Source organism: Moschus berezovskii, chromosome 22 (assembly GCF_049115385.1).
Source record: "Moschus berezovskii isolate FMDL1 chromosome 22, NW_MosBer_1.0, whole genome shotgun sequence".
NCBI lineage: Eukaryota > Metazoa > Chordata > Mammalia > Artiodactyla > Moschidae > Moschus > Moschus berezovskii.
Window position 1 is genome coordinate 3,823,467 of NC_142481.1, and position 27,649 is coordinate 3,851,115.

Here is a 27,649-nt window from a genome sequence, read left to right on the forward strand (position 1 = left end):
TTAAGATGACTCAGCAGAAGGAATGCTTTTGTCAAGTCTGGTAGGTGGAGGCTTGTGGCTGTTGATCATTGTTCTCCTCCAAGCTGTGTCGGATCCCATATCCAAAGTATATGACAGATCCTAGTAGGGAGATGAGACAATGAGAAGGAAAAGTAGGTGCTCTCCTCACTTACAAATGCCCAATAGGCCTCCTGTCATGGCGTATGATACAGTTTAGGGGAGAGAATGTAGGAAGATAGTTGGGTTTTGTCACTCACAGGGTCTTATTATCCAAGGAAACCACTTACCAATCACCATCCAGATGCCAAACAGGACTCAGATCCAAGAGGTCATCTGCATCATCAAGTAAACATTCACAAAGATGCTCACCAATGTGAGGACAGGCAAAGCAGGAACCTGCGGGCTTAGTCAGTTCATCCTTGAACACAGCCCAGATGTCTGAACGGGAGACCCACGTGGGTGGGAAGTGTTAGTCACTTAGCCGTGTCTGACTCTTGGGACTCTATGGACTGTAACCTCTGTCCATGGGATTCTCCATGAAAGAGTACTGCAGTGGATTGCCACTCCCTTCTCTAGACCTTCCCTACCCAGGGATCGAACCTGGGCCTCGCGCATTGCAGGCAGAATCTTTACTGTCTGAGCCACCAGAGAAGCACACGTGGGTGGGAAGACTCCAGCCCTACTCAGGCTGTGTGTTCAGTGCCTTCTCAGATTGGATTTGTAAAGCACTGAATGTGGATCAGGGAAGGATCCATTGGTTTTAGTATCTCCCCTTATTCCCTGTTCCAGTGAAGGACTTCAAGACCAAAGCACACAGACTTCATTCACTCAAGGTGGACACTTTGAACACAGAAGGTCACCTACCCTGAACATAAGAGGACTGGGGTCCTGGGGCTGCCTCCAGATGGTGGCCGTGACCCCAGTGATGAGCAGCAGCAGCAGCACAGCCACTGTTGTGAGCCCGGGGTCTCCAGAGAACACCTGGCTGGACCACTGGGCCAGGACCAGGCTCAGGAGGGTCAGCAGGAGACCTGCAGGGGTCAAGGAGGAGAAGAACAGGCTGGACCCGGAAGACAAAGATGACAGGACCTCGGATCACACACCCCCTACATCCCCAGGCTGCCCACCTCAGGAAGGGCCATCATAGCTACAAGTCTCCTCCTCGACTGAAAGAGACACACATTTCCACCTCATCCTGCCAATTTGAGAACACCATCGAAGAAAAATCCCACTGCTCACCAAGGGATAAGGCACATCCATAGACAATCTGGCCAGACTTCTGGGTGGGGATGGTGCTGATAGGGTTCCAGAGAGTCTTTAGGATGTTTGAGTTTCCTGCTTGAGGTGCAGATTCCTGAGGACGTTCTTCAATTTCAGACTTCATCATAGCTTTCTCCTTCTTGCTTGAATTCTCATCTAGCTGGTATCTGAATTAGAGGCATTATGGCAATATTAACAGCAGTCCCTGCTCAGCCAACATCAGACAATCTAGTCTATCCCTTTCCCCACTTAAGCAGAGCGGGACATTTACGAGGCAGCAGGAAGGCAGAAGTTGATTACCTCCCCATCAATCCCCACAAGTGCAAGGCCCGAGCTCAAGGTGTGGTGGGGTCTCACCTGAGGACAAGAACTGAAAGGGCCACCAGGGAGTAAGTAAGCAGGGCCCTGACAGATGTGAGGTCCACAAGGCCTCTGAGCTCAAAGAGCAACGCCAAGATCCCTGGAGTGAGGGCGGGTACGAGGCGGGGAGGGAGTGAGAAACTATTGGAAACATGCGAGTTAAGGAAGTGGATCACAGAAGGAACGGGTTTCATTTCCTCACCTGCAGGGCTCCCAGAAGCCACGATGGCCGTGATGTGGGTGTCTGTGCGATCGCGGGTCCCGGCAAGTCCCCGGAAAAGGAGCCTGTCTTTTCCCATTGCATAGATTAACCCAGGCGTGGTGAACATGGTACTCAGGAGGCTGAGAGGGAAAATGGGGAGCATGTGTGAGGATGTGGAGAAGCAGGGGAGACCGGGGCATCCTCTCCCTATTCTACATGGGGCAAGGTGTTGTCTCTCAATCCCAAGGGCTGGGACACCCGAGCATCTGACAGTAGATGGGGAGAAAACCATGACACTGACCTGGATGCAAGAGCACAGAGGGTGCCAACGGCCACGACATATCTGGCAGCATCCCACCCAACATGGGGCAAGGGGCTCGCAGGGCACCATGAGGGTGAGTGCCGCTGAGACACCAAAATATACCACAAAGCAGATGAAGATCGTGATCATGGTGCTGAAGGGGTTGGACCTCTAAGGATTTAGGGCTTCTCCCCCTGTGAGATGGGAGGAGGTATTGGATCAGGAAAACACACTGCAGTGAAAGTACAAAATAAAATTCCCTCCTCCATGGCCAAAAGCAGGCTAACCTTCTCCCAAGCCCTAAGGCCAAGGGCAGCCCAAACTGTGCCCAAACCCCCGATGGGACACACAATGACCCTCTTACCTCTCATGCAAATGGAATCAAAACCGAAAATGCATAGAAACAAGTTACTGCTCCATGGAGAATCCCATCAAAGCCAAAGGGCACAAACCCTCCAGAACCCAGAGGGCCCAAGCTATGGTGAGAGAAGAAAAAAGGAAGAACATGGGTGAGTTGTATTCAGCCATCTCTGCTTAATACTCCTCCCTTCATATCGCAAGTGCTGGGCTCCAGGACCCCCGTCACCTGGATCCATCAGCCCAGGTCTCTTTAGTCCCTCTGGATGCAGATGTGTTCGACGTGTAGTCCTGCTCTGCGAGCTTCCAGTTGTGCGGGTCTCCCTTAATGAAGCCAGAGACGATGGTGAAGCGAGAACAGAAAGGTTGATGCCCGTGAACACTTTGTAAACCCAGGCTGACTCACGAGCACCCAGAGCCAGTACTCCTGTGGGACAGATGGAATATGAGACATCCAAGATAACCAAATCCATAGACAGTTTCCAAGAGCTGAGGGATTGGTGCTGGACAGATGAAAATATCTGCTCGATGGGTATGGGATTTCCTTTTGAGGTGATAAAAATATTTGGAAACTCGCTTGATAGGGGTACTCTTTTGCTGTTTTGAGTTGGGTGACCTTGCTTACAGATTTGAAACATGCCTGGCCTTGAAATTAAATGTTTTTATTTAAAAATATATTTGCAACTCGACGGAGGTGATGGTTACCCAACACTGTGAATGTTCTAAGTACCACTGAATTGTACACTTTAAGATGGATAATGTCTTACATGACAATCATCTCACAATATATACATGTACCAAATCATTACATGTATACTTTAAATTTGTACAGTGCTGTACCTGGGAAAAATAATAAAATGTTTAATTTTGTGCTATGCTATTTTCTCCTCAATTAAAAACACAGTTTGGTCTCAATACAGAAGAGATAATAGTAGGTCTCAGTAAATGAATCTCATCCTAGGAATGGTTTTGTCCCCTAAGGAACATTTGACAATGTCTCCAGATATTCTGATTCTCACAGTTTAGGAGGTGGTTGTCACTGGTATCTAGTGGGTAAATGTCAGAGATGCTACTCAACATCCAACAATGATTTTCTCAAAAAGTTGAAACGCACACCCCTACACCTATGAATGATCCAACCCAAACTGTCAACGATGCCACGAATGGGAAACGATGGTCTTTATCTTGCCTTTGTGTCTCTCACATCAGAGACCATTCCAGTCCTAATCCCCCACCATTCTGCTACCCAAGCCTTTCCCACCCCAGCTCCCCCTCCACACTCTGCTCTTCCCACTCTGTCTCTGACCCCTGACTCACCGCTGACCAGAAGCAAAAGGCCCAGGGTAAAAAAGTCTGGGTATGTGGCCCGGAAAGAGGGCAAATATGGAGAGAGTTTCCTGTAACGCCTGAGAGATGTGGTTCCCAAAGAGGCTGTCAAAGGTGTAGCTCCAGGCCTGGCTACAGTGGTGGTGCCTGCAGTGGCAGAAGGAATATTCATTGACAAACATAAATAGATTCCTAATACGGGCCATGGGCTATATCTTTTGCGGGGAGGGAACCCAAACAAAATACCTAATCGCAAAGAGATTCTTTTCAAGGGTTGGGATGGGAAAACCCAAGTGATTCACCAAATTGTGTGTGTGTATGTGTGTGTGCGTGCACGCGTTCAATCTTGTCTGGTTCATTGCGACTCCATGGACTGTAGCCCTCCAGGCTTCTCTGTCCATGGGATTTCCCAGGCAAGAATACTGGAGGGGGTTGCCATTTCCTACTCCAGGGGATCTTCTCACCCAGGGATGGAGCCCATGTCTCTTTTGTCTTTTGCATTGGCAGGCAGATTCTTTACCACTGTACCACCTGGGAAGCCTTCACAAAATAGGTCAGCTGTTTAATATGCTAGGAGGAGATCAACGTTATGCAAGAAAATATCACAGGAAATTGGGACCAGGAGAGATGGAAAGTGAAACTAGAAATTATAAAACCAGATATAAGGGAAAATCCCACAAAGGCAGCAGTCTAGCAAATACATCGAAATGGTGAAGGGATGAGCCCAAGGGACATGCCTCCTTCTCACATACTCCCTGCAGTTCCCTGACCCCTGGGTTCTTGGTCCATCATTTAAAGAAAGCAGGAGAGAGATGAATAGAATGACAATGTGGGAGCTTCCTGCCATTGTTATCATCTTTATCCAACAAGGTGGATAACAAGGTTCTCGTGAATGAGTGAAGAGTGAAGAACTAAATCCCGCCTCCTTGTTTCCTGATCTTAAGCCCACAACTTCCCCCGATCCATCATCTCACTGATGGCAAAGGATAGTATGAGGTTCCAGCCAGTGATGAAGGCACACAGTTGACCCATGGTGACGTAGCTGTAGAGATACACAGAACCAGAGCGAGGTACCTGGGGCCCCAAACCCAGCATAGCAGAGCCGACATCACACAAGACAGGCCAACCACCAAGAAGGAGATGATGATCGCTGGTCCGGGGACAGACGGGGCCACTGCACCAGTGAGGATGTACACGCCAGCTCCCAGGCTTCTGCCCAGACCCAAGACCACCAGGTCAAGGGTGTTCAGATGAGCTTCGGGACTCTCGGACTCCTCTACGGGTTCCAGAGGCCACCTGCGACCAGCTTCTGAGCAAACTGTCAAACACACTGATGCAGCATCCTAGACACAGATGAGGAGGTTATGCTCTGCAGAAGAAACAAGCCACAAAGCCATCCAGAACGTCATCTGCCCTCGGCCCTGCCAGTTCAGCTCCACAGGATGATGGAGTCGTGACGGGCAGAGGATGAAAGCACATACGGGGCAAGCTCTCCATCTCCGAGCTTTGTTTTCCACAAACACAAATGAAGCTTTTAATACATTTCAAAGTTATTGGAAGTGTAAGAGGATTGAGGGGGACAAAACATGCTGCATCAAAAAGGGCCACATTACTGAAATGGACACAAACATTTTTAAGATGGCAAATGCTATGCTTTGTGGTATGTTGCTGCTGCTGCTAAGTCACTTCAGTCGTGTCTGACTCTGTGTGATCCCATAGACGGCTACCATATCCTTAATTGCTGCATGGTAAATAATAGAGCCAGCTTCACAGAGTTGTGGGTTGTGGGTTGGAGCAAACCTGATGGTAATTCAGTATAAATCGCCACACAGTCATCTCTGAGGTATAACAATCTGGGGGTCCTCAAGTCCCTTACATCATCCCCGTGTCCATAGAGAAGGAGTCCGCAGATACGGAGGGTCAACAGTATACAGGAGACTGACATCAGTATTTACATCACAAACCCTGTATAAGGGGAATCGTTACTATTATTTCTTTTTTTTTTTGAAAGCAAGCAACAATTTATTAAGTATGCAAGGCAATGCGCTAAGGCTTTTCCATTTCATCTGTGCCTAATAAACGAGTATGGCTGTTTTCATTTGTACAAAACTCTCGTGTAAGAAACTTATTTAGGTTACAACAAGTACTGAGCAGCCAGTGTTTAAAGCTTTAATCGGTGTTTAAAGCTGATTTGTTGTTACAGAGGAAGGTTCCCCCCTACACCACCACATACAAAACCAAGCCTGTGATGCTATATATGTACATTCAGAATTTTATTTCAAAACAAAGAACCGTAGCAACAATAATAGAAAAAATCCATTTGGAAATTATTCACAACCTGGTCACTGAGAACTGGGAAAAATTCCATGCTGCACCACTGCCAATCCACTGGTCTGAGGAGTCAGAGCAGAGGTGCAGTTGGAGGATAGTCCCCCGTCACGGCAAAGCACTGTCCCAAGGCTCTGCGAGTTTTGTACCCAAAACCTCAGCAACCAGAGGGAATGGTGAGAACTTTGAACCAAAATACTGTCATAGGCGAGGGTTTGACTAAAGGGTTTGAAATATGTAAGCACCAAAGAGGGAAAGGGAGATCAAACAACATAAGAAGGAGGGGTGAGGAGCCCAGTCTCCACTTCTAAAAATACTGGATGATACTGGAGGTGGCCGTGGGCTGCGGCAGATGTCATCCCTCCATCTCAGCAAACCCTCTGGCCACCCCAGCTCTAGAAGCTTACTGTCCCCTTAAGAATGCTTCCCTCTCCCTCATGACGCCCTTCCAGCGCACCCAGGAGGCAGCATGTCCTGGTCTCACACTCTTTCCTGTCTTCTCCTGCTGTCTAAGTGGAGAGTGAGTCCTCCACTCTCAGTCTCAACGTTTAGGGAGTTCTCTCTGTCCTCCCCAACAAGGAAAGGCAGCCAGACGAGATGGGACCCTGAAGTTTCAAAGAAAACCATTGATGCAGGTTCCGCCCAGCAGAGGCAGTGTTGTTTACATATACACGAGTGAGTCTGGACACATTATCCCCAATAGGGGCCTTAGGAACCTAACAAGATAACCAGCAACTGCTTCATGATGGTGCGCACATGTTCACGCTCACGTGTGGGCCTTGCCGCACATCCACACAGACTGTCACGTGTGGTCTACAGGGAAGTTCAAGTCCCTCAGGGGGCACCTGACATCACACTATGGAAACGTGGTAACAAGGGTCACTTGACACAGTAAACAGACATAAACAAGCATGAGATGACCCTCCTGGAATAACACACGTCAACTGGATAATAATCATTCAGGAAAAAAATCGTCTTCCAGTGCTGAGGTTGCAAATTCCAAGTTAGCTATAAATATCTCTAAGTTCTTTTTAAAGCTATGCCTTAAAGCAAAATAAAAATCAACATCTAAAATCCTCTAAACAACAAACTGAAGAAATAATGAACCTCTACCAAGAACCAAGATTTTTGGTTGCTCACTTGGGAGGCTCTCCTACCAAATGGGTGATAGGAATATTTTTTTTAAAAAAGTGAGTTCACTACAGAGAAAGAAGCTGCTTGGTCCAGTGAGGGGAGAGAGGATTTGTAGAAATAACCATCCCTTCTCTGGACTCCATCCAAAACTAGAACCCATAAACCCCTACTAACTACAATGCCCACCTTACCAATAATCCTAGATTTCAAGTAATACTGCATATAATCTTAAAAGAAGAAAAAAATTCCAAAGGAAACCAATAGCTTCTTTATACAGGCACGTGACTTTTCTGAAAAAGTTGAGAGTTTTTATCTGAAGGATAGAAATTGTTAAGAGGCAACGTGCAAACCTCACACACCACATCATGTATCCTCCAATCTTGCATGACTTTTCTCCCTAAATCCTTCCCTTCTTATTGCTCCTTAACCTCTTCGCTATAAAATCTTCTACCATATAACCTCTCTTGAAGCACCTCCCTCTAACCTCAATTTCCTTATGCTTTCATTGTTTAGTAAAGTTACTTTATGTTTAAGAAAATAAATATTTATGCAATAAAACCAGAAGATAAATAAAACTTAAGTTGCTCAGCAGAGCTGTACGGAAGTGAAGAAGGAGCTCTTACGGAATCCCTCTCTGCCCCCCACTCTAAAGTGTACCTGCTTCCTGGTGAGTCTGAGGTTGGAGGAATGGCACCTTCTAGCCCACTGCCCAAAATGCCCTGAGGCAATTTTAGAACCTAAGGGAGCAGGAGCTGGCCAAGTTGTCACATACCAAGCAGCCAATCCCTCCTGAAATGAAGGTAGGCTTACTTGGTCTCTCCTGAGCTGAAGAAAATGTCCAAGAAATGAAATTTTTAAAAGCCATTGAAGACAACAACGAATCCCAGCCTTGGGATCCTCTGAGCGCCCATCGAGTGTGTGGAAGGGAAAGGAATGGAGTAGCAGCATTCAGAAACAGTCCTGGGTTACAACCCGATGAGGTCTCCCCGCTTGCCCAGGGGGAGGCTGCTTTTCGTGACGGGAGGGAGGTGGGTAGGAGGCACGTCTGAGGTGCTGGTGTCCCTCGTGGGCTGGGTGCTGTTCATCTCCATGCTGGGGCCTTTCTCACCACGGGTTCCTGTCTGCACCTGCCTTTCAAAAGCTCGTGTAATTTCCTCAAAAGTCCTGCCGCGGGTCTCAGGAACTTTGAAGAAGGTGAAGACCCAGAAGATAATGAGGAAGATGGTGAAGAAGATGAAAACGTAGGCGCCTAAGTGGAACGTGGCCAAGGGGAAGGGCAGTCCAACCAAAAAGTTGGAGGTCCAGTTGGAACAACCAGCCACTGCCATGGCAGCCGGGCGGGGTCCCTGGCTGAAGAGTTCAGCCACAATAAACCAGGGAATGGGGCCTGGGCCAATTTCAAAGAAGGCCACGAAGACCAGGGTGGCCCCAATACAGATAAAGCTCATCCAGCTATAATCATTCTTTAGTAACAATGAAATCATAATGAGGATGGAACAAAAAGCCATCCCTCCAAGGCCAGTCAGGTGTAGAGTCCTCCTCCCAGCCCTGTCCACCAAGAACACAGACACCACGGTGAAGATGGTGTTGACCACACCTACGCTGATAGTGGCATAGACCGGCTCCTGGACACCTGCCTCTTTGAAGATTCCTGTCGAGTAGTAGATCACCGCATTGATCCCAGAGAGCTGCTGGGAGAGCTGGAGCATGATGGAGACAATGATGGGTCGCCGGTAGTTGGGGGCGCGGAAGAGCTCCAGCACGGTGACTTGCTTCTCCTGCGACATCCGCTCACTCTCATCCTTCATCTCCTGGATGTCCTGAGCCACGTCCTCGGTGCCCCAGAGCCTCTGGAGGACCTCCTTTGCCTTCTCCTCCTCCTTTCTGTTAATGAGCAAGAATCTAGGACTTTCAGGGCAAAATGGAAGGGCAGCGCACTGGATGATGGCTGGTATGATGGTGAAGCCCAGGAGCAGAGGCCAGAGATCTTTAGTCCCCAAGATGACTTTTAGACCAAAGATCTGGGCCACCAGAATTCCGTTAACAATGCCCAGCTGGTTGAGAGTACCAAAGGCACCCCGCAGGGCAGTAGGTGAGATCTCTTCAATGTACATGGGCACGAATCCTGTGCAGAGTCCGCAGAAGAGGCCGATAACCAGTCGGCCCATGATTAGCATTTCAACCGACTCTACTATTTTGCAGAATCCCATAAGGCAGCCGCCAGCTATGGCCAACAGGTTGACAATAAGCATTGAATTGCGCCTGCCAAATCGGTTGACAAAGAGTCCGATGGAGAAGGAACCGATCATACCACCCACGGAGAAGATGGCCACGGACAAGGACCACAGGAATGTGAGAAGCATGCTGGACGGGGGGGTTTCTGACCACTCTTCCAAAGCGTAACTGAGAAAGTCCTTTATGATCGCCTCAGGAGCATTGATGACTCCAGTGTTGTAGCCAAACTGGAAAGAGCCTATGGTAGCAACTGAGATGGCGAAGATCAGAGGTGTGGTGACCTTCACAGTCCCCATGGCCCTAATTTAATTCTTTTCAAATCTTTGATAAAGATCTAGGAATGGGACTCCAGAGACCCCTCTTCCAGGCAGCAAAACCTCCAAAATGTCCTCTCTTAGTGGCAAGTTTTCCTCCAGGTCCTCAGTCTATTATTTCTATATTAAAGAGTCTAAAAAGAGTCCCACAGTCTCTATACTTGTTCCAATCCCCCTATCCCCAGCTTTTCTCACACAAACACAACAGCTCTCAGCTTCTTCTGCTTTCATCTGGAAAATTGGTCTCTCCACCCTCAGGCTGGAGCCGGGCTGATCCCCCTGCGTTCTGGGGCTGCAGAGGTCTCTTTGGGAGGATGTGAACTCAGCGCCTAGTCTCCCACAGAAGAGGGTGACACGAGACTTACTGGATCCTTGGAGCAGAGCCTGGAGCACTGCGTCAGTCAGGGAGGCTGAGGGTAAGCCATGTAGGGCAGGAGCTGAGACATCTCCAAGAACCAAAGCAGGGAGTCCTGAGCACAGAAGACAGTCCTCACCCCCGGGTTGTTGGGGTGGAGATTGGGCTGGGTGGGCAGTTAGCATCTGTGGTGTTGTTATCAGCTTGACTCCTCTGTGGTTATCCTCGGTGGGGGTTCTGAGAAGTTTTTTTTTTTACGTGTGGTAAAATACCCATAACAAAAAATTGACCATTTTAGCCATTTTTAAGTCTGCAGGTCAGTTGTGTTAAGTACCTTCAAATTTTGTGCAAACTTCAGAAGTGTTTCATCTTGGAAAAACGTCAGTTCTGTTCCATTCAATAGTAATTTCCATTTCCCATTCACAGTTCCTGGCAAGTACCCTTCTACTTTCTGTCTCTATGAATCTGACCACTCCAGGTACTTCATTTTAAGTGGAGTCATTCAATATTTCTGCTTTTCTGTCAGGCTTATTTCACCTAGTAAAATGACCACAAGGTCATCCCTATTGTATCTCGTGTTAGAATTCCCTTTTTTTAAACGCTGAACAATACTCTATTGTCAGTACCTACCATATTGGCTTATCCATTCTTTGATCAATGGAAAACCTGGGTTGCTCTCATGCTATAGTTACTGTGAAAAATGCTGTGAACAGGAATTTGCAAATATCTCTTCCAGAGAGTGCATTCAATCCTTCTGTGTACATCATCAGAAGTAGAATCACTGAATCAAACAGTTCTAAGATTTTTATCTGCTTGTGATGGAGAGGATGTTCACCTATTGAGGTATGGGGACGTCGTTTTGACTTATAATACATGATTCAGCCTAAATTTGTGTGAACTAAACCCTCACAGAACGTCTTCTTTAACAACTGGGGTGAAGAGCATCTGTTTTGAAGATAAGGATGAGTAACTGCCTCCTCATGGCCTCACTGTTAGCACTCTCTGGGAGATAACGTTCCCTTCCCAGTCACCAGGGAGCTGCCGTCTTGCTGTCTGTGTATGAAGTCTGTCTCTTTTGAAACCTTGAAGGAGTATGTCCTGTCATGTTGATGTATGTCCTTTGCTTGGAAGAGGCAGAAGACTGTGCTGGACACCGCACTTCAGCAGAGCAGTTCTGCAGAGCTACAGGGACACTGTCTCCCTTGCTGCCGTCCTCAGTTTGGCTCAAAGAAAACTCTTTCCCGTTTCAGTTATGTGTTTTTCGTTGATCATTTCTGTGGACACTTGAACTCACTTGATCACCAAGGACCCTAGGAAGTGTGGGCTGTGAGGCTCAGGCCCCCATCAAGCCCGCTCCCCCCACTCCTCTTACGTGACCTGACCCCCCAGAGTCTGCGCCTGACCTGAGACACCCCAGTGTGGGGACCTTCAAGCTCAGCTGTGCCCCAGCCAGGAGGAGGCAGCTTAACATCTCTGATGTGAATTAAAGCAACACAAATATTGAACAAGCACTGTGCTTTGTTGAGTCTTGTACAGTTGATGGGAGAGGATAAAGGGGATGTGACTTGGTCTTCCTCAAGGAGTTCTATTGCTGGGAGAGCCGAGCACAGAGACAGGGAAGTGATACTTGATGTGAGAGGTCAGGAGCTCTGCTCCTCACGAAGGAAAACCCGGGAGCAGGAAGTGGAGTGGTGAGGGGGGGATGGTGGTACTGGTAAAGGGTTGACTAGATTCTGATCTCCATCTAATGACCCACATGTTAAAACGCTGAGCACAAACCTGCAACATGGGGCTTAAATATAAGTGGTTGATGATTACATTAACTTCTTTAAAAATTGAGATGTACTTGATTTACACTATTGCCGTTTTGTTTTTTAAAGCCAACCACACAAGAGGGAGTGAAGTAGATTAAGCTACTGTGGAGAGTTTTAGTTCTTTTTCTGGCTGCGTAGTATATCATTGTATGTACACACACACACACACATACATAAATATTTATATGACATCTTCTTTATCCATTCATCTCACTTTCTTTTTAAAAGTTATTTATTTATATTACTTTTGGCTGTGCTAGGTCTTCCTTGTTGCACGTGGGCTTTTTCTAGTTTCAGCAAGTAGGGGCTACTCTTCAGTTGCAGTGAACACGCTTCTCAATTGTGGGTTTCTTCTTGTTGCAGAGCATGGTTTCTAGCTGCAAGGGCTTCAGTAGTTGCAGGATGTGGGTTCAGTCGCTGTGGTTCACAGGCTTAGTTTCCCCACGGCATGTAGGATCTTCCTGGACTAGGCATCATATATATCTGTGTACCCTGCATTGGAAGGCAAATGGACCACCAGGGAAGCCCTATCCATTTATCTGTTGATGGATACTTAGGTTGCTTCCATTTGTTGGCAATTGTGAATAATGCTGCTACGAACGTTGACGGGCATACGTCTTTTCAAATTAGTGTTTTTGTTTTATTGGATATATACCCAGGAGTGGACTTTCTGGGTCAGATGGTAGTTCTAATTTTAGTTCTTTGATAAACCTCCATATTGTTTTTTATAGTGTTTGCACAAATTTACATTCCCAACAAAAGTGTATGAGGGTCCCCATTTGTCCAAATCTGCCTTCTGCTCTCCTGGGTTTTGTCTTCATATGTGATACTGGAACTAATCCATCTTCCCGAGGTATGTCTCAAAAACTGGCAAGTAGGTTTATGGTATTGGGTCATTACATTACCTCCCCATTACAGAGTCAAGAGATCCATGTTAGCAGGATACCAAGATAGCTGGTGGCAAAGTCTTTGGGAATCTTGGTTCCTAGCCCAAGGGTATATGTAAACAGAAATATACTTAGAAATCTATAAGCTGCCATTGCTCAAATAACTGAAGAAACCACAAAAAGAATTGTAGCACAACAGATGTACGTAAAATCCTCAGCCAGAGTAGGTTTTAGAGAATGAACTGCCCTAGATTTTCTACTGGCCAAACAAGAAGGCATTGTACTATCACCCACATGACTCCTCTGACTTACATCACTACCTCAGAAGACACTGAGACACCCAGCAAAGATTCCCAAGGGGCAGAGTGGTTGCAAAGTGTGACATACACTGGCCCTCTCAGGGCCCTGATTGGTTGGTCCCCCGGGACTAGGCAAATTTCCCACACTGCTTCACGGACGATTGTTGTTTCCATATTATTGTCCTTTCCCTAGCTATCAAGTGACCCATGACACATACCTGCATCTGCTTAAAGCCTGCTGCCAAAACTGCACACGCAAATGATTGTACAGGAAACCGAGATGGTGGATCAAATGTATAATCTATAAAGTGGCTTCCCATGTGGGTCCGTGGTAAAAAAATCCGCTTGCCAATGCAGGAGATGTGTGTTTGATCGCTGGATTGGGAAGATCCCCTGGAGAAGGGAATGGCAACCTGCCCCAGTGTTCTTGCCTGGAGAATCTCATGGACAGAGGAACCTGGGGGGCTACCGTCCATGTCGCAGAGTCAGACAACACTGAGAGAATGTGCCCAGGCCCACACCCACACACATCTATAAAACATTTCTCCATCAGTATATTCACATCTGTGTTGTTTACTGCATTTTAATCAATTTACCCAATTCTAAAGTTCTATACGTTATGTACTGTTTTAATACAAATACTTTACATAGATACATATTTTATGAATATTAATACTTATATGAATATTAATTACATATAAATTGAATATAAAGATACATACATATTTACAGATATGTTTCTGTGTTGTGTTTTGCAAATACTGAATTTTTTTTTTTTTTTTTACTTTTTTACGTTTGAAGCTTCATGGCAACCTTGTGTCATCAGATGATGGTAAGCATTTCTTAGCAATAACATCTTTAAAAATAAGGTATATACATTGTTTAATTAAAGACAGTACTATAGCACACTGAACAGACTGCTGTGTAATATAAAATAACTTATTTTCACTGGAAAAACAAAGAATTCTGTGACTCCCTTTATTGCCAATTGTCCTTATTACCGTGGTTTGGAACAAAATCTCCAAGGTATGTCTACATTAACTCTCCACTTTGGGTCATGTCATTTAATTGTTACAGAAAGTGCATCATTTTTCCTTGCTGGAAAATTGTCCACATTCTGGTTTTGGCTAATAGTGTTTTTGGCTGAAACGCTTAGGTCTTCTATGAACTAGCAGCTGATCTAGAAGCTTGAGTACGTTCTGGTTCAACTTCTCATCCAGCCTCTTTTAAACCTATTCTTGATATGGTATATTTTTTGGGGGGTGCTCAAACAAAATATTTAATCTCAAAGAGTTCCTTTTAATGGGTTGGAGAGGGCAGACACAGATGATTCACAAAGTAGGTCAGCTGGGTGTGGAGAGAAGGGAACCCTCTTACACTGTTGGTGGGAATGCAAACTAGTACAGCCACTATGGAGAACAGTGCAGAGCTTCCTTAAAAAACTGGAAATAGAACTGCCATATGATCCAGCAATCGCACTCCTGGGCATACACACCGAGGAAACCAGAATTGAAAGAGACACATGTACTCCAATGTTCATTGCAGCACTGTTTATAATAGCCAGGACATGGAAGCAACCTAGATGTCCATCTGCAGACGAATGGATAAGAAAGCTTTGGTACTTAAACACAATGGAGTATTACTCAGCCATTAAAAAGAATACATTTGAATCAGTTCTAATGAGGTGGATGAAACTGGAGCCTATTATACAGAGTGAAGTAAGCCAGAAAGAAAAACACCAATACAGTATACTAATGCATATACATGGAATTTAGAAAGATGGTAATGATAACCCTGTATACGAGACAGCAATAGAGACACAGGTGTATAGAACAGTCTTTGGGACTCTGTGGGAGAGGGTGAGGGTGGGATGATTTGGGAGAATGGCATTGAAACAATATATTATCACATGTGAAACGAATCACCAGTCCAGGCTCGACGCATGATACAGGGTGCTCGGGGCTGGTGAACGGGGATGACCCAGAGGGAGGATAAGGGGAAGAGGGAGGTGAGAGGGGGGCTCAAGGAGGGGAAGACATGGACACCTGGGGCGGATTCATGTCAATGTATGGCAAAACCAACCAATATAATATTGTAAAGTAATTAACCTCCAATAAAAAAATGCTATGAGGAGATCAATTTTATACAAGAAAATATAACAAAGTTGGGATCAGGAGAGCTGGAAGACGTGGGTTGAAATTTTAAGTCCAGGTGTAAATAAAACGCCATGACGGCAACAGCTGAGCCAAGACTTCACTAAGGGGAGGGGACGAGCCTGTGCGCCACGCCTCCCTCTCATCTGCTCCCTACAGTTCCCTTTCCTCTGGGTTCTTGGCCCAGTTTAAGAAAAACAGGATAGACTTAAGTAAAATGAAGTTGTGGGGTTTTCCTGCCACTATCATCAACTTCAATCCACAAGGTCAAAAACAACGTTCTCATGAATGAGTGAAGACCTGAAACCCACCTCCTAATTTCCTCATCTGAAGCCCCCACTCTCCCCTCAATCCATCATCTCACCCATGACATAGGACAGGCTGAGGTTCCAGCCAGTGATGAAGGCACACAGTTGACCCATGGGGATGTAGCTGTAGAGACACGCGGTACCAGAGTGTGGTACCCGGGCCCCAAACTCAGCAAAGCAGAGACTAGACATCACACAGGATAGGGCAGCCACCAGCAAGCAGATGACAGTCGCTGGTCCAGCTCTCACTTTGGCTAATTCACCAGTCAGGATGTACACACCAGCTCCCAGGGTGTCGCCCACGCCCACGGCTACCAGGTCGAGGGTGCTCAGATAAGCTGTGGGTCTCTCAGACTCCTGTCTGGGCTCCAGCGGCCGCTTGTGGGTAAGTTTCTGACCAAACTCGCAAACACACTGATGCAGCACCCTAGACATAATTGAGGTGGCTCCGATCTGCAGAGAAAACAAGACAAAAAGCCATCAACAAAGTCCATTGGCCCTTGACCCCGAGAGTATAATTCCTTGGAACAATGGAGTTAAAGGGTGCAGGGGGCACAATAACGCATCAGACAAATTCTTCATCTCTGAGCTATGGTTTCTACAAACATGAGTCAAAGTTTTAATGTCTTTTGAAGCTACTGGAAGTGTATGAGAATTGAGGGGAGCAAAATATGTTGCATCAGAATGTGCCACAGTATTGAACTGGACACTTAAAAATGCTTCACGTGGCAAATTTTGTGCTGTGTGTATTTTGTGGGTGTGTGTGTGCTCCGTCACTCATGTGTCTGACTGTTATCCCATGGACTGTAGCTTGCCAGGCTTCTCTGCCTGTGAGATTTCCCAGGCAAAAATACTGGAGTGGGTTGCCATTTCCTACTCCAGGGGATCTTCCTAACCCCAGGATTGAACCCACATCTCTTTCATCTCCTGAATTGCAGGTGAATTCTTTACCACTGAGCCGCCAGGGAAGCCCATTTATATTTTATCACCATTTAAAAAATGCTGCCTATGATATGCAATAGAGCCAGCTTCACAGAGTTTTTGGGTGCAGCAAATCCCATGACAATTTAATATAAATCACCATAGAGTCATCTCTGCAGTTACCAGAATTGGAGGATTCTCAAGTCCCTTAAATTGTCCCCATATCCACGGAGGAGGAATCTCAGATACGGAGGCCAACAGTAAACAGGAGACTGACATGAGTATTCACACCATAAAATTTGTATAAGGGGAATCTTTAATGTTGCTTGAATATTAAAGAATCTAAAAAGAGTCTCAAAGTATCCACACTTGATCCAATCCCCCAAACCCTAACCTCATACCTACAGTCCCCAACTCCTGTTTTCATCTGGAAAACGGGTCTCTCCGCCCTCAGGCTAGAGCCAGGCTGACCCCCCCCTGCCCTTTGGGGTTGCAGGGGTCTCTTTGGGAGGGTGTGAACTCAGCACCCAGTCTCCCACAGAAGAGGCTGACCCGAGATTTACTGGACCCTTGGAGCAGAGCCTGGAGCACAGGGTCAATCAGGGAGGCTGAGGTTAAGCCATGTGGGGCTGGAGCTGAGACATCTCCAAGAACTGAAGCCGGGAGTCCTAAGCACAGAAGACAGTCCTCAGCCCCGGGTTGTTGGGGTGGGGATGAGGCTGGGCGGGCGGGGAGCATCTGCGGTGTTGCTATCAGCCCTGACTTTTCTGTGGTTACCCTCGGGGAGGTTCTGAGAGGTCTTTTTTTATTGTGGCAAAATGTATGTAACACACAATTTACCACTCTATCATTTTAAGGGTGCAGTTCAGCAGTGTTAAATACATTCACTGGAGTTTTGTGAAAACTCCAGGACTTTTTTCATCTTGCAAAGCTGAAATTCTATTCCCATTAAGCAAAAATTCTCCCTTTCTCTTTTTCTAGTTCCTAGCAGTCATCATTCTGCTTTTAGTCTGTTTGAATCTGAATACTCTAGTTACTTCATTTCAGTGGAATCAAACAATATTTGTCCTTTCCGTCAGGTTACTTTACTCAGTACTGTGTTCACTGGTTTCATTCATGTTGTAACATGTGTTGGAATTCCCTTCCATTTTTAGTGCTGAATAATAGTCTTATTAGTATGGACAACACTGGCTTATCCATTTGATGGTCAATGGGCGCTTGTGTTGCTTTCATGTTCTAGCTACTGTGAATAATGGTGCTGTGAACACTGAGTGTACAAAAATCTCTTCCAGAGTGTGCTTTCAATTTTTCTGGGTATATCCTCAGAGGTAGAATTGCTGGATCATATGGTTCTAAGATTTTTATCTGCTTGTGATGGAGAAGATGTTCACATATTGAGGTATGGGGAAGTCATTTTCGCTTATCCATGGTTCAGCCTGAATTTTGTGTGAATTAAGACAGATTGTCAAACCTTCACAGCTCATCTGCTCTAACCATTGAGGTAACGAGCATCTGTTTTGAAGATAAAAAAGAAACTCCCTTCTAATGGCGTCCATGTTAACACTCCCTGAAAGATAAGGTTCCCTTTCCAGACACTAGGGAGTTGCTGTCTCAGTGTCTATGTACTAAGTCTGTCTCTTTTGAAACCTTGAAGAAATACACCGTGTTGTGCGCAATGTGTGTTCTTTGCTTGGATGAGGTGTAAGATTGCCCTGGACACCATGCTTCAACAGAGCAGTCGCTCAGAGCTGTCTGACTCTGCCTTCCAGACTATAATACTCATTTTGGCTCAGAGAAAACTCCTTCCTATTCCCATTACAGGTTGCTTATTGATTATTTTCATGGACACTTGAATTCGCATGATCATCAAGGACCTTGTGAAGGAAGGGCTGTAAATCTGGGAGCCCTGCTTACTAATTTCTCCCTCCCAGCCCTTTTACACGACTCAACTTCCCACAGTCTGCACATCACTTGAGTCGCTCCAGGGTGGGGGATCGCAAAGCCCAGCTGGACCCCAAGCGGGAGAAGGAGAGCTTAACATCTCTGATGTGAATTCAGGCAACACAAGCATGGAACAAGCATTGTGCCTGGTGTCCAGCCTTGCACAGAGGGATGGAAGAGGATAAAGGGGTGGGGTGCCTTGGTCTTCTTCAAGGAGCTCTGTTGGCTGGGAGAGCTGAGCACAGACAGAGAAGTGACACTTGCTGTGAGAGGTCAGAGCTCTACTCCTCAGTGAAGGAAAACCTGGGGGCAGGAAGCGGAGTGGCGAATGGGGGTGCGGGTACTGGTGAAGGGCATGGACTCTGACCTGCCTCGAGCCCCACGTGCTGAGACGCCGGGCACAGGCCTTCCAAAGGGGACTCAAATGCAGTAGCTGGCTCTTGTTGTTGTTGCCCAGTCGTGTCTGACTCTTAGAACTCCCCGGACTGCAGCCCGCCAGGCTCCTCTGTCCGTGGGATTCTCCAGGCAAGAACACTGCGGTGGGAGGCCATTTCCTTCTCCAGGGATCTTCCCGGCCCAGATATCGAACCTGTGTCTCCTGCTTGGCAGGTGAATTCTTTACCACTGAGCTGCCTGGGAAGTTTCATTTGACTCTTATATTAACTTATAAAAAGCTGAAGTATAATTGATTTAAAATACTCTAATTTTTTTTTAAAAAAGCTAACCAAACAAGATGTAATGAAGTGGCTTATGCTGTTGTGGAGAGTTTAGTTCTTTTTTATGACTGAGTGTTGTTTTCCAAAGCCTTTGACTATGTGGATCACCACAAACTGTGGGAAATTCTTAAAGAGATGGAAATACCAGGCCACCCGACCTGCTTCTTGAGAAACCTGTATGCAGGTCAGGAAGCAACAGTTAGAACTGGGCGTGGAATAACAGACTGGTTTCAAATTGGGAAAGAAGTACATCAAGGCTGTATATTGTCACCCTGCTTATTTAACTTATATGCAGAGTACATCAGGAGAAACGCTGGGCTGGAAGAAGCACAAGCTGGAATCAAGATTGCAGGGAAAAATATCAATAATCGCAGATATGCAGATGACACCACCCTTATGGCAGAAAGTGAAGAAGAACTAAAGAGCCTCCTGATGAAAGTGAAAGAAGAGAGTGAAAAAGTTGGCTTAAAGCTCAACATTCATAAAACTAAGATCACGGCATCTGGTCCCATCACTTCATGGCAAATAGATGGAGAAACAGTGATAGATTTTATTTTTGGGCGCTCTAAAATCACTGCAGGTGGTGACTGCAGCCATGAAATTGAAAGACGCTTAGTCTTTGAAAGAAAAGTTATGACCAACCTAGAAGACAGCATATTTAAAAGCAGAGACATTACTTTGTCCACAAAGGTCCGTCTAGTCAAGGCTATGGTTTTTCCAGTAGTCATGTATGGATGTCAGAGTTGGACTATAAAGAAAGCTGAGCACCAAAATACTTTTGAACTGTGGTGTTGGAGAAGACTCTTGAAAGTCCCTTGAACAGCAAGGAGATCCAACTAGTCCATCCTAAAGGAAATCAGTCCTGAATATTCATTGGAAGGACTGATGCTGAAGCTGAAATTCCAAGACTTTGGCCACCTGATGGGAAGAGCTGACTCATTGAAAAAGACCCTGATGCTGGGCAAGATTGAAGGCAGGAGAAGAAGGGGACAATAGAGGATGAGATGATTGGATGGCATCACTGACTCAATGGACATGAGTTTGAGTACACTCTTGGAGTTTGCAACGGACAGGGAGGCCTGGCATGCTGCATTCCATGTTGTCACAAAGAGTTGGACATGACTAAGTGACTGAAATGAACTGAGTATTTTCCAATGTGCAAGTTAATATCTTTTTCTCTGGTTGCTGATTACATTGTGGTACTTTCTTGTGAAAATTTGCCTTGCTGCACACTTATGAAGCATGCACTTTTCTGTATACATACTATATTTTTAAAAGTTTACATAAAAACTGGATAACATTGGGAGTTCCGTAGAGGTCCAGTGGTTAGGACTTGGAGATTTCACTGCTGTGGCCCCGGGGTTCATTTTCTGGTCGGTGAACTAAGTTCCCAAAAGCCATTAGCTGTGGCCCAAAAAAAAAGAGTACAACATTAAAGTCAGTCCATGGAATTCTCCAGGCCAGAATATTGGAATGGGTAGTCTTTCCCTTCTCCAGGGGATCTTCCCAACCCAGGGATTGAACCCAGGTCTCCTGCATTGCAGGCAGATTCTTTACCAGCTGAGCCACAAGGGAAGCTGTTTTCCCTTGTGGGAATACAATGAGCCCAATGGGGATTGAGATTGGGCTCAAAATCAGGGAGTCATAGCCAATAGCAGAGTAAAAGTGAGTGAGTGAATGGAAATTTACCAAGAGGAGACTTCTTGATCAATCTGCTTGTAATACAGGAGACCTGCATTTGATCCCTGGGTTGGGAAGATCTCCTGGAGAAGAGAAAGGCTACCAACTCCAGTATTCTGGCCTGGAGAATTCCTTGGACTATATAGTACATGCCATGGGGCTGCAAAGAGTCAGACACAAGTGAGTGACTGAACTGAACTGACATAGTCCATGGGGTCTCCGAGTTGGACACGACTGAGTGAGTTTCACTTTCAAAGTCGCTTTGTCCGTTGGCAAAGAATTCATGGCTGTAAATGCATCCCACATTCATACTCTGTAGAGGCTCTGAGTGTCCTTGAACCAGCAGACCCTCCAGTGCATGGAGGGATTCCACACAGCATCTATGCCCTGTGGTTAAGAAGAGTCAGCACCAGAGATATTTTTGTCAAGTCTGGGAGGTGGAGGCTGGTGGCTGTTGCTCATTGTTCTCCTCCAAGCTTTGTCAGGTCCCATATCCAAAGTATATGACAGATCCTAGTAGGGAAATGAGACAGTGAGAAGGAAAAGTAGACACTCTGCTCACTTACAAATGCCCAGTAGGGCTCCTATTATGGCGTCTGACACAGTTCAGGGGAGAGGTGGTAGGATGATGGTTGTTTCCAGTCATTCAAGGGGTCTTGTTATCCAAGGAAGCCTCTTACCAATCGCTTCCCAGACGCCAAATAGGGCCCAGGTCCAAGAGGTCACCTGCATCATCAAGTAAACGTTCACAAAGATGCTCACCAGTGGGGGGATGGGCAGAGCAGGGACCTGTGGGCCGAGTCCGTTCATCCCTGAGCACAGCCCAGGCGTGTGAGAGGGAGGCCGTACCTCACGTGGTGGGAAGGCTTTCATTCTGTTCAGGCTTTGCCTTCAGTGCCTACTGAGGTCGGGTATATAAAGCACCGAGTGTGGGTCAGGGATGCGTTCATTGGTTTCATTAACTCCCCTTCTTCCCTGGTCCAGCAAGGGTGTTTAGACCTAAAACACAGACCCCCTTCACTCAAGGTGGACACTTTGGACACATAAGCTCACTTACCCTGAATGGAAGAGGAGAGGGGTCCTGGGGCTGCTTCCAAACGATGACCGTGACCCCAGTGATGAGCAGCAGCAGCAGCAGCACAGCCACTGTTGTGAGCCCGGGATCTCCAGAGAACACCTGGCTGGGCCACTGGGCCAGGACCAGGCTCAGGATGGTCAGCAGGAGACCTGCAGGGGTCAAGGAGGAGAAAAGGCTGGATCCAGAAGACAAAGACGTCAGGACCTTGGGTCACAGCCCCCCGCCCTGACCCCAGGCTGCCCACCTCAGGAAGGGCCATCATAGCTACAAGTCTCCTCAACTGAAAATGACACACACTCCCACGTTATCTTGTCAATTTCAGAATATGACCAAAGAGAAATTCCACTGGTCACCAAGCATGGGGGCACATCCATAGACAATCTGCCCAGATTTCAGAGTGTGGGTGGTGCTGATGGGGTCACACAGTCTTTCGGATGTTTGAAGTTCCTGCCTCAGGTACAGAGTCCATAGAATGTTCTTCAACTTCAGTCCTCATCTCAACTTCCCCCTCTGTTTTCTCCCTCTTGCTTGAATTCTCACCTGGCTGGTACCTGAATTAGTGGCATTATGGCAATATTAACAGTAGCCTCTATTCATCCAACATCAGACAATATAACCTATCCCTTTCCTCAGTTAAGCAGAGCAGGACATTCAGAACGCAGAAGAGAGTTAATCCCCATCAATCCTCACAAGTCCAAAGCCTGAGGTCAAGGTGTAGTGGAGTCTCACTTGAGGATAAGAACAGAAAAAGGCACCAGGGAGTAAGCAAGCAGAGTTCCATTTGACACGAGGTCCACAAGGTCAGTGAGCTTGAAGAGTAATGCCATGACCCCTAGGAGGGCAAAACAAGGTGGGGAGGGAGTGAAAAACATTTGGAAACATGCATGTTAAGGAAGTTGATCAAAGAAAGAGTGGATTTTTGTCTATTCATCTGCAAGATTTTCAGAAGTCGTGATGGCCATGATGGCGGTGCCTGTGTGATCATGGATCCAGGCAAGTCCATGGAAAAGAGCCCATTGTCTGCCATTGCACAGATCAACTGAGGCGTGGTGAACATGGTACCCAGGAGGCTGGAAGAAGAGAAAATGGGACATGAGTGAGGACGTGCAGAAACAGGAGCAACTGGGTCTTCTGCTCCCTCGTCTACATGGGGTAAGGTGTCCTTCCTTCTTGTCTCTTAATCCCAAGGGCTGGGATACCTCAGCATCTGACAGCTGATGGAGAGAAAACCATGACACTGACCTGGATGTCAGGGCACAGAGGGTGCCAACAGCCATGAGATGCCTGGCAGGGCCCCACCCAACATGGAGAAAAGCCTGAGACAAGGGACTCTCAGGATGAATCTAGTAGTAGGGCACCACGAGGGTGAGTGCTGCCCAGACGCCAAAATACGCCAAGAAGTAGATGAAGATCGTTATGATGCTGAAGGGGACGGACCGCTGAGGATTCAGGGCTTCTCCCCCTGCTAGATGGGAGGAGGTTCTGGATCAGGAAAACACACTGAGGTGAAATCACACAATCAAATTCGCTCCTCTATGTCCAAAAACTAGCTAACCTTCTCCCAACTCCTAAGGCCAAGGGCAGCCCAAACTGCCCAAATCCCCGATAAGACACATTGTGATCGTGTTACCTCTAGGGGCAACGGAATCAAAACCAAGAAATGCACAGAAAGACATTGCTGCTCCGTGGATAATCCCATCAAAGCCAAAGGGCACAAAACCTCCAGAACCCAGATCGTCCAACCTATGGTGAGAGAAGGAACGAGGAAAATGTGGGTGAGGTGAGTTCAGCCATCTCTACTGGACTCCTCCCTTAATACCACAAGTCCTGGGCTCCAGGTCTCCTGACACCAGGATCCATCAGCCCAGGTCTTTTTAATCCCCACCATGTCCTCATGCGAAGAGTTGACTCACTGGAAAAGACTCTGATGCTGGGAGGGATTGGGGGCGGGAGGAGAAGGGGACGACAGAGGATGAGACGGCTGGATGGCATCACCGACTCGATGGAGGTGGGTTTGAGTGAACTCTGGGAGTTGGTGATGGACAGGGAGGCCTGGCGTGCTGTGATTCATGGGGTCGCGGAGAGTCGGACAAGGCTGAGCGACTGAACTGAACTGATGTTCCCAGCTGTGAACCATACCGCACAGGCATTACAATGGCCAAGAGAACCCTCCTAACCTAGAGGTGTCAGTGGATTCAGATGTGTTCAGTTTGTGGTCCTGTTCTGTGGGCTTCCAGTTGTGTAGGTCTCCCTTAATGAAGGCAGAGAGGATGAGGAAACCGAGAAGCAAAATGCTGACGCCTGTGAACACTTTGTAAAGCAGGGTCAAATCACACGCTCTCAGAACCAGTACTCCTGTGGGAAAGATGGAATATGAAACATCCAAAGTAACTAAATCCATAGACTCAGAAGGCAGACCAGTGGTTGCCAGGGGTTGAGGGTTGTGGAGTTACGGCCAATGGACAGACAGTGTCTGCTCAGTGGGTGTGGGGTTTCCTTTTGGGGTGATGACCATGTGTGAAACTAGACAGAGGTGGTGGTTACACACCATTGTGAATGTGCCAAGTCCCACTGAATCGCACACTGTAAGATGGTTAATGTCTTACTGTAAATCATCTCACAACATATACATCAACTAAATCATCATGGGTACTCCTTAAATTTGGACAGTGTTGTTTTTGAGTGTTCTTGCCTGAAGAATCCCAGGGATGGGGAAGCCTGGTGGGCTGCTGTCTATGGGGTCGCACAGAGTCAGACATGACTGAAGTGACTCAGCAGCAAAGCTGGGAAAAATAATGTTTAATTTTATGCGATGTTCAGTTCAGTCTCTCAGTCGTGTCCAACTCTTTGCGAGCCCATGAACTGCGGCACACCAGGCCTCCTTGTCCATCACCAACTCCTAGAGCCTACCCAAACTCATGTTCATTGAGTCACTGATGCCATCCAACCAATTCCTCTCAATTGAAAACACGTCTTTGGTCTCAATACTGAGAAGAAACCGATAGATCTAAGTAAATGGAATGATTTCGTTCCCCAAAGGACATTTGGCAATGTCTTGAGGCATTCTGATTTTCACAGTTGGGTGGGTGTCACTGGTATCTAGTGACTAAATGTCAGAGACGCTACTCAACATCCAACAATGATCTTTTTTAAAACCTCTACACCTATGAATGATCCCGCCCAAATTGTCAATAATGCCAAGAAAGGGAAATATCAGTCTCTCTCTTGCCTTCCTGTCTCTAATATCACAGATCCTTCTTTCCGGTCTTAATCATCCACTGTTCTGTCCCCCCAAGGCTTTCCCACCCCATCTCCCCCTCCACACCCCACTCTTCCCATCCCATCACTGTCTCACCTGTGAAGAACAGCACCAGGCCCAGGGCAAAAAGTCTGGGTACATGGCCAGAAAAGAGGGCATATGAGGAGAGAAAGTTCCCTATAATGCCTGAGAGAGTTGTATCCCAATCAGGCTATCAAAGTTGTAGCTCCAGGCCCTGGCTATACAGGCGGTACTTGCAGCAGCAGCAGAAGGAACATTCACTGATAAACATAAATTGATTTCCAATGTGGAATATATTTTGGGGAGAGGGGAGCCCAAATAGAATACTCTCATTAGGGTTAGGGTGGTAAGACTCAGATGCTTCACAAAATAGGTTAACTATTTAATATGCTAGGAGGGGATCAATGTTATGCAAGAAAGTATAACAGGAAGTTGGGACCAGGAGGGCTGGAAGGTGAGGACTGAAATTTTAAGTCCAGATGTGAAGGAAAATTCCATGAAGGTGACAACTGAACGAAGACTTCAGCACAGTGAGGGGATGAGCCTGTGGGTCATGCCTCCCTCTTTCCCACTCCCTACAGCTCCCTTTCCTCTGGGTTCTCCGTCCATCTTTTAAGGAAAGCAAGATAGACCTGAGAACAATAAACTTGTGGGGTTTTCCTGCCACAATTATCCAAGCAACCCCACAAGATCAATGACAAAGTGCTCAGGAATGAGTGAAGACCTAACCCCCCCTCCTAGAACCTGTTCTTAAGCCCCACACCTTTGCCCGCACCTCACTGATGACCAAGGACAGGATGAGGTTCCAGCCAGTGATGAAGGCATAGAGTTGTCCCATGGTTGATGTAGCTGTAGAGATATGCATAACCAGAGCCTGGTACACGGGCCCCAACTCTGCATAGCAGAGCCCAGACAATACACAGGACAGGCCGGCCACCAAGAAGGAGATGACAGTCGTTGGTCCAGTTCTCACTCTGGCCACAGCTCCAACCAGGATGTACATGCCAGTTCCCAGGGTTCTGCCCACACCCAAGACGGCCAGATCAAGCATGTTCAGATCAGCTCTAGGTCTCTCAACCTCTGACCTGGTATCCTGCATCCGCCTGCTGACCAGTTTCTGACCAAATTGGTGAACATACTGATGTAGCATCCAGGACACAGTTCAGGAGGTTACGTTCTGCAGAAGAAATAAGACACAAAGCCATCAAGAGTGTCATCTCCCCTTGGCCCTGGGAATCCAATTTCACCCAGCAATGGAGTCATGGGGAGGAGGAGGCAAAGTGACCCATTGGGCATGTTCTCCATCTCTGAGCTTTGGTTTCTTAAACACAAAGAAGACTTTTAATATGTTTCAAAGTTAATGGAATTTTAAGAGGATTGAGGGAAGCAAAACATTCTGCATAAAAATGTGCCACATTTCTGAACTGGGCACACAAAAAATTTTCAGATGGCAAATTTTATGCTCTGTGGCACGTTACTAGTGAGTGTAAGTCACTCAGTTGTGTTTGACGTTTTGCGACCCCATGGACTGCAGCCCGCCAGACTCCTCAGTTCATAGGATTTCCCAGGCAAGAATACTGGAGTGGGTTGCCATTTCCTTCTTCAGAGGATCTTCCCAACCAGGGATCGAACCCAGGTCTCCTGCATTTCAGGCAGACCCTTTACTGCTGAGCCATGAGGGAAGCCCCAGTTGAAGTAGTGGACACCTCCTCAAACCTTTGGCGGTTCCTTTCAGCTGGGGCATTCTGTTCCATGGTGGTGGTATAATCTGGGGTTTTCTCTTTTTGTGTCAGTACACACTTTCTGCTCTTCCTGCTCCCTCTTGTGGGAGAATTCTTCTTAAATGTTTAGTTAATTGTTGGCTCTACTGGGTCTTCCTTGCTGCATGAAGGCTTTCTCTAGTTGCTGCGAGTGGGGGCTACTCTCTAGTTGCAGATCACGAGCTTCTCACTGAAAATAGATGTCTAATTTGTTGTTTGATGATTGACATGTAGTTGGTTTATAATATCATAATAGTTTCAGGTGGACAGCATGGTGATTTAGTATTTTTATAGATACTGTGCAGTATCATGAAATGTTCTCTTGGTATCTCTAATTTTCTTGAAGAGATCTCTAGTCTTTCCCATTCTATTGTTTTCCTCTATTTCTTTGCATTGATCGCTGAGGAAGGTTTTCTTATCTTTCCTTGCTATTCTTTGGAACTCTGCATTCAAATGGGTGTATCTTTCCTTTTCTCCTTTGCTTTTCACTTCTCTTCTTTTCACAGCTATTTGTAAGGCCTCCTCAGACAGCCATTTTGCTTTTTTTACATTTCTTTTTCTTGGGGATGGTCTTGATCCCTGTTTCCCATACAATGTCATGAACCTCTGTCCATAGTTCATCAGGCACTCTATCAGATCT

General features: G+C 46.6%; 3 pseudogenes; all 3 read right to left on the reverse strand.

The window, feature by feature from the left end:
* On the reverse strand, window positions 1-16,068 carry LOC148774272 (cationic amino acid transporter 3-like; annotated as a pseudogene).
* On the reverse strand, window positions 5,936-10,049 carry LOC148774273 (solute carrier family 2, facilitated glucose transporter member 3 pseudogene; annotated as a pseudogene).
* A 5,216-nt stretch (window positions 16,069-21,284) lies between the features above and the next one.
* On the reverse strand, window positions 21,285-26,399 carry LOC129546311 (cationic amino acid transporter 3-like; annotated as a pseudogene).
* Between the last annotated feature and the right edge of the window lie 1,250 nt (window positions 26,400-27,649).